A 7,278-nucleotide genomic window follows, 5' to 3' on the forward strand; every position below is an offset into this window, starting at 1 on the left:
GTTTTACTGCAGTCATAACATAAAATTTATATCATTATCAATTATAATGAGGACTTGGATATATAAAAACTGTAATACAGAAATTAACACCTTACAGTCATTCCATATAGTATGTAAATTTTACCGTTTGGGAATAGAGTTTTACGTATTTTATGTAACCACGAAAACTTAACGTGTTAACCAATGAACAATGAACAGGAAGTAAAGATAAGATGAACACTGGCAGACGGACATTTACACTACTTACACCAAGTGCATTTGAAGTTTAGCTTATAGTATCAGAGAAACGATTACCACACCATGACCACTTTTTAACAACAAAAAGATGCTTTTTATTCTTCAGATTGCATGTTATTATTATACTTCAAAGTCCAAGCTCCAGTGAAGTGTATCAAACACATTCTGAGAGACTATTTTGTGTTAATTCATAATCTTTCGTTGTTTTTTCCTCATGCACATCTAAATATTCAAATCTGATCTGAAACAAAGTATGACTTATAAATACACAAACTACTAGTAGAAACTGTAATCAAAAGTACCATATAACTCTTGATCGGAGATTTTGTTTTAAATATTGATTTTTATGAGATGGATCAATTTCTCCATACTATCTTTAAAAACAAAGATGAAATATGTTAATAGTTTTCCACTTTAACCACGGAAACTTTACGTTGACCACTGAACTATGAAAATGCTGTCAAAGTTATATTAAACCTGCAAGACGGACATCTTCACCTTACAATCATTCCATACATCAAGGATTTGTATAGCAATACACTAAGAAAAGATGACTAAATCTGAAAAATAGACTTAAATCTGAATCCCTTAACTTGACCAATGAACCATGAAAACAGAGGCGAAATGTTAAAGACGGCTGCCAATTTTAGAGCAGGATTGCCATGGCGATGTAAGTTTCTCTCGACCTATGAGTTTTAAATATCCCTTTGGTATCTTCCGCCTCTTTTCGAAGAATTATTCCACGTAAAAAATAACAGGTGATCTATTGTTTATTGTAAAGAAATTTATTTAACCTCGAATTTTAAAACTCGCAGTAAGGTTGAGCATTGGTTCGTATAATGAGGTCAAGGTCATGTCCAGCCTTCTGGCTGATCTTGAAATAATTCTAGGTGCCAAATACAGTTATCCCATTGCTCACAATACGTTAGAAAAGCAAGCCAAAAACATGATAGCTCTTTTAAGATGTCGCTGAACCATGAAAAGGAGGGCAAGAAAAACGGGTATATGAAATCAAGATATGAAATATCTAGGTATTGTATCTTCTGAAATATAAAGCTTGATACAAGTATATCACCACCGTATGTGTCTTATTCTTTGGCATTCGTCGCAGACGAAACAAAAATCAATCAATTATTTTGCAGAAATTCATTATTAAAATTTTGAAGGTTAACAAAAACATGACCATCAAATAAATTAAATAGATAGTCAAGAAGTAACAAACACCTTCATTTATATGAATCTGAAAACATTTTCTGTTAAAATTACAGTCACTGTGATTTTCGCAAAGTACTTTATCTCTTTACTTCAAATTAGATAGGTATTACTTCAGTCTTTTAAGAGCTTTAACATTTGTCTTTTTCCGAAAATGTCCATTACCTTAATCATATTATTTTTAGGAAATGCTATTTCAAATTAACTTGAAATTTATGAATTTGGTATAACATAAGGTTATGAAACTATTGAAGATTGTATAAGGCAACACTCTTAAACAGGCTACACAAAAGTAATACTCTTTTGTCTTTGTTGTAGTGTAGCGCAGTCGGTTTGTCCATACCGTCAGTTTCGGAAAGTATTGTTTTACTGGCCTTCCCGTCATGTTGTATTACTTTAAGCGAATTCGTTTCTAAATCAACAACATACACATTTTGATGATCATCCACAGTAATGCCCCGCGGATCTTTTAAAGATTCATCCTTATGTACCCATATTTCCTCACCTGCCATGGAGATACAATGTATAGTATCTTTTTTGACGGTAAAATAGATTCTATCCATGGTTGTATCTAAGTTTAATTTGCAGTCAACTAATAATGTTTTGAGTACTTTTCCTGTAATATCTGTTATTACAATGCCTGCTGAAATGATAAATAGTTTATTGTCCTGGTATGATATTCCATAGCAGTCGTTCTTAAATTTAACTTTCCTCTCGACAGTATTGTTCTTTATATTCAAAATCTCTAAATACTTTCTTTTTCCATATGTAACAGCAATACGGTCATTGTCTATGACTGTTAAATCAAACAGTGAGTCAGAGCACGGAATGTCACGGATATGTTTACCGTCTTCACTGTACTCCATTAGTACATTACTTCCCTGGTAATCAGCTATCAACACATTACCATTTGATAACATGGTGCATCCAGACAGCCACATAGCTACACGATTTTGTTTCACGTCAAATCTCTTCCTCAATCGGATTAGGATATTGTTAATGCTTTTCATTTCTTGCACTTGAAGTTGTATCTGGGCTTGATCTATTTTTGCTTCTTTGAACGGTAAACTAGTGGTAGTCTTTTTAACGGATATTTTCCCTAGCTGATCTATCTCATTCATAAACGCCATGACAGCTGGATGAAACTGTAAGTAAACTTCATAGTTCTGCACAGACTTGATTCTTTCTTTGACGGATTCTACTTTTTTGAAGACTGTTTCATTGATCTGACGTGTTCCTACAAATAGCTGAATGTCGGATGCAAATAATTTCAATTGCGATGTTTGCTCCTTCAGACAATTTAAATCTCGTTCCGAATTTTTCAAACGGTCAAGAAGTTTGCTTATTTCGGATTTACATTTACCATTATGTGTGTCTAACTCAAGAAATATTTGTTGTTCTAAAACTTTTTCATTATTCTTGCTCGTGTATCATTGATTGTGTTTTTTATGGATTGCTTCTGACCGTCTAAATTCTCCAATGATGCAGAACGGTCGTTAATGATTTGTTGAAGATTTTGTAATGCTATGGTTAAAGTGTCCTCTAAATCAGCCAGCGCAGTTGAACATTTTGCATTTTCAGCAGCTTTATCTAAAGGAATGACGTCAGAGCATGTCCTGTGATTAGATGGGACGCAACCTAAACAAACTGCAACATCATGTGTTTTACAGAATAATTCGAGTCGCTTGTCATGGTCTTTACAGGTAAGGCTGATAGAAATATTTTTTATCTGCCGGAAGTCGTCGGTGGATATGACCCTGTGATTCCTTGTTGTTTTGATAGATTTATGAACCTGTTCACAATCTGTACATAAAGCCTCTTCACAAACTGTACACCATTTCTTTGCATTTTTATTATTTTCTGCATAACCACAGGGACCACAAAGAATCAAATCCGACATGGTGTAATACCTGTAAAAGCATATTTATTAGTATGAATATTAATGAATTGCAACGATTACTAAAATGTTTGTTCCATCACGAAATATGAATGTTTTTCCTCAGTTAAATTGCTCACCATTACATGTAGAATCTTATTCAAATTGTACATGAAACTGAGATGGTTGTCTTGTATTTCGTACAAATTCTTATAGCAGTACTGAATCATGAGTGTACTTTCAGAATGTGACAAACACAGTGATTTTTTTCTTAACAAATAGTTCAAGATTGATCAAAAATGCAATTATAGAACAAGCTAAACAAAATATCTGAATTATATGCATAGTCTTTCAAATTTAGATAAATTCATGTTGGTTACGGATCCTTTGCGATGCACAATTTAACAAAATACCTGTAAAATTTGCAAAGTTTTGTCCAAATAGTCTACAAAAGCCGTGTATAGTATTTAATATCATTAAGATTTTATTAATATATGTAAAATGATTGAGAGATCTTTTTAATTTATCATTTAAACTTTTCGATATTCAAATTTTACTAGGTTTCATAAAATTTCAAATCTTTACGTTCACAGGAGTGAACAAAAGCAGGGGAAATGATAGATTGTTTGATTAGTTGTTGCTTGTTTAACGTCAAGAGGGGAAATATTTCATGCAAGTACAGGACAGGAACAAATTAACAACTTAACAAAAGACAGGTTGTGCAAGGTTGGTCGACCGGAATGAAGAACAGAAAGTTGGACTGCCACTAAAAGAGGGACGAAAGATACTAAAGGGACAGTCAAACTCATAGATCGAAAAAAAACTGACAACGCCATGGCCAAAAATAAAAAAACAGACAGACACATAATAGTACAGATGACACAACATAGAAAACTAAAGACTTAGCAACACGAACCCCACCAAAAACTAGGGGTGATCTCAGGTGCTCCGGAAGGGTAAGTAGATCCTGCTCCACATGTGGCACCCGTCGTGTTGCTTATGTTGTTACAAATCCGGTAAATAGTCTAATTCGGTAGGTCACATTCGTGAAAAGGGAAGGGTATTGTAGTTACAACATAAGGAACATATCCGATATCATCTATGAAACGGTTATTCCATAACGGTCAACCAACTCGTGATGGCGTCCGTAAATTTTACGAAGGGATGACTTCAACTTCACTATTTGGAACTCTTGGTTTAATAGCTTCCTTGTAAGCAGCAATCCTCTATCAAGGAAATCATGATAGGAAATACAAGCCCGGGAATATCGTATCAATTGGGAGATATATACTCCGTATGCAGGCGCTGCTGGAATGTTGCTACATAGAAATGGAAAGTTCACAATTGGGAAGCTGAAATCATCTCTTTTGTCGTAAAGTTTTGTTTTCAACCGACACTCATTGTCAATTTCTAGATGTAAGTCAAGATATGAGGCAGACTTAACTGTATCTGTAGTATCCTTTATCTCTAGTTCGATTGGATAGATTCGTTCAACATAGTCACCAAATTTTGTATTATTTAGAAAGAGAACATCATCTTTATAGCGGAACGTAAAGTTAAGGGATATTGCTAACTTCTTATCTTTCTTCCAAAGAAGTTCCTGTATGAAGTCAGCCTCATAATAATAAAGAAACAAGTCGGCAAGAGGGGCACAATTGGTTCCCATTGGAATTCCGACAGTCTGTTGAAAAACACGTCCTCCAAACGTAACAAATATGTTGTCAATCAAGAAATCAAGCATCTTGATAATGTCAGTTTCAGAGAATTTTTTGTTTGAATCAGAGTGATTCTTTACAAAGTAGGATTTATCCCTCCCCAAGACAAGATACTTGTATCTACGTTCGCCATTCTTTTTAATGACACAAAGTAATACCAACTCTTTCAATTTGTTATGTAGTTTGGAATGGGGAATACTTATGTAAAGTGTAGAAAAGTCAAATGTTTTAATACTATTGCAAGATGAGAGAGTCTTAGATTGTATGTACTCTAAAAGATCTTTGGAATTTTTTAAAGGATGGCGTGATGGATAGGGACAGACGAAATGACAATACTACTTTTTATGATATACTTATATATAGTTGAAAACTATTTTTCATTGATACTGGAAATATTATCTCATATTCTGTATTTGTATTTACTAAAAGAAATAGTAAGAATTTTAAGATAGTATTTGTTTTAATGAACTCAATTATAGTTAAATTAAGTTTTATTCAAATATTAGTAGTAGTTGACTTTATTTTATCCTTAACAGAATGTGTAATAAAAATGACTGATGATTTGAAGCACACATTAAAAAATTATATCCAGACGACAGCGTTCAAATTTTTTTCTGACACAAAGACGGCAAGACTTTCAAGCAGAGAGGTAAATCAATAAATAGAAATGATGAAAACATAGAAAACGTCTTGCTTGAATAAACCACAAATTTCAGATTTCTAGATTTTTTAGAAGATAGTCTTCAAAGTGTGAATATCTCGGGCAAAGTTCTGTTATGGCAAAAATTAAAGTTCACCTTTAATAAATTCTTGAACTCTTCTAGATTTGTAAAGTTTTAGGAAAAGTTCTCAATAGCAACATAATATTCCTGAAATAATTTGAATACAATTGATGGTATAAACTTGAATTCTTTCTTTGGAACCCCCTCCCTCATCTGATAAATGTTAGCTTGAATAACTCGGGACGAATGAAAACCAATATAGAAAGCAGGCTCTGCGAAATGGACCGACGGGGTTGTAGGATAAAAAACGTTTGACTGCCACTTGGAAAGATGAGTATTTTAGATTAGATTATACATTTTGCCACCAATGGACCTCTGAAAGTCTTACTGAAATAGGTTCTTATACGTGCTAATAGCTTGGCAATCATCCAACTCAGAAGCATTGTATTTAACATCCCCATTCCTTCTTTACATAACTTGGAAGAGTATAACAATGGCTCATCAATAAAAAATAAATTAGAATAATTTTAACTTCGGTACAATCTTACCCTATTTTTTAAAGAAAGGTACTAAGCATCAATAAAATTTAAAGAAAAGGAGATCAATTGTAACTCCAGTTAAAGTAAATTTCCCTGAAAATATCAAATATTTCTAAAATATGAACAACATTAATTGCATGGGATATTTATAACAATAGTAATGTTTTCTTTAAACAAGAACTTTTGGGGGGCAGTAATGGCTTTCGATGCCGGCGATTCATCACAAATTATGCAAAAGGTGTTGTCTTATTTCATTCATTTGGATTTTTTCTCTTTTGATATCTGATTCAACCAAATCAAAGGCCATAATATGAAAAAAATATGTATCATTGGGAACAAGGAAGTTAATCATAAAATGATATATTCACGATGTTGTAGAATTCGAAATTAAAACACGTAAAACAAAAAAGAATACATGTACCGTTTCGCCGGATTCAAATGATTCTTTATAGATGTAAGAAGTACTATCTTTGATATTTCTTGTGAATAACAGCTTCTGCGTCATTGCAATCAGGGTGTAAGTCACGTGATATAACACAATTGCCACCTGGGTATTTAAATAATATTAAAAATAGGTAAATTTACAGGTATACTGATATAAAGTTTGAAATGTTAAATGTATATGCGGATTTCTCCGTCATTACGCCTCAGTTCTATTGTTATACTTCATAGTTTCTATTTCTGAAAAAAAGTGTTAATTGAATAAATCTATTGTTACGAATAACAATGGATTTTGAGCACAGGGTGTGACGAGCAGGGTTTCTGGAACCCCCTGCTTCTACATCCCGAAAACACAGTCCATTGTTATTCATAACAATAGAAATTGATTATTTTTTAAATAGCATGATCATAAGAAATTACTTATAGTGTTCACTACAAGTTGTTTCAAGATATTAAAAAAACACATTTTAGGAAATTCCAATAGCGAAAAAAATATTAAGCATCTATTTTGAATTTAAAAAAATCCTTTCAATACA

At 32.8% G+C, this 7,278-nt stretch overlaps 1 long non-coding RNA gene across 1 annotated transcript; it reads right to left on the minus strand.

Annotated features, from left to right (window-relative positions):
- Nucleotides 1–1,261: 1,261 nt before the first annotated feature.
- On the minus strand, nt 1,262–6,827 carry LOC127738561 (uncharacterized). The gene is made up of 2 exons (XR_008000114.1): nt 6,723–6,827; nt 1,262–3,359 (listed from the first exon to the last, which is right to left on the minus strand). It is a non-coding gene; the product is annotated as an uncharacterized LOC127738561 (long non-coding RNA).
- Nucleotides 6,828–7,278: the final 451 nt, after the last annotated feature.

The sequence above is a fragment of the Mytilus californianus genome, unplaced genomic scaffold, assembly GCF_021869535.1.
Source record: "Mytilus californianus isolate M0D057914Y unplaced genomic scaffold, xbMytCali1.0.p SCAF_4, whole genome shotgun sequence".
Taxonomy (NCBI): Eukaryota; Metazoa; Mollusca; class Bivalvia; order Mytilida; family Mytilidae; genus Mytilus; species Mytilus californianus.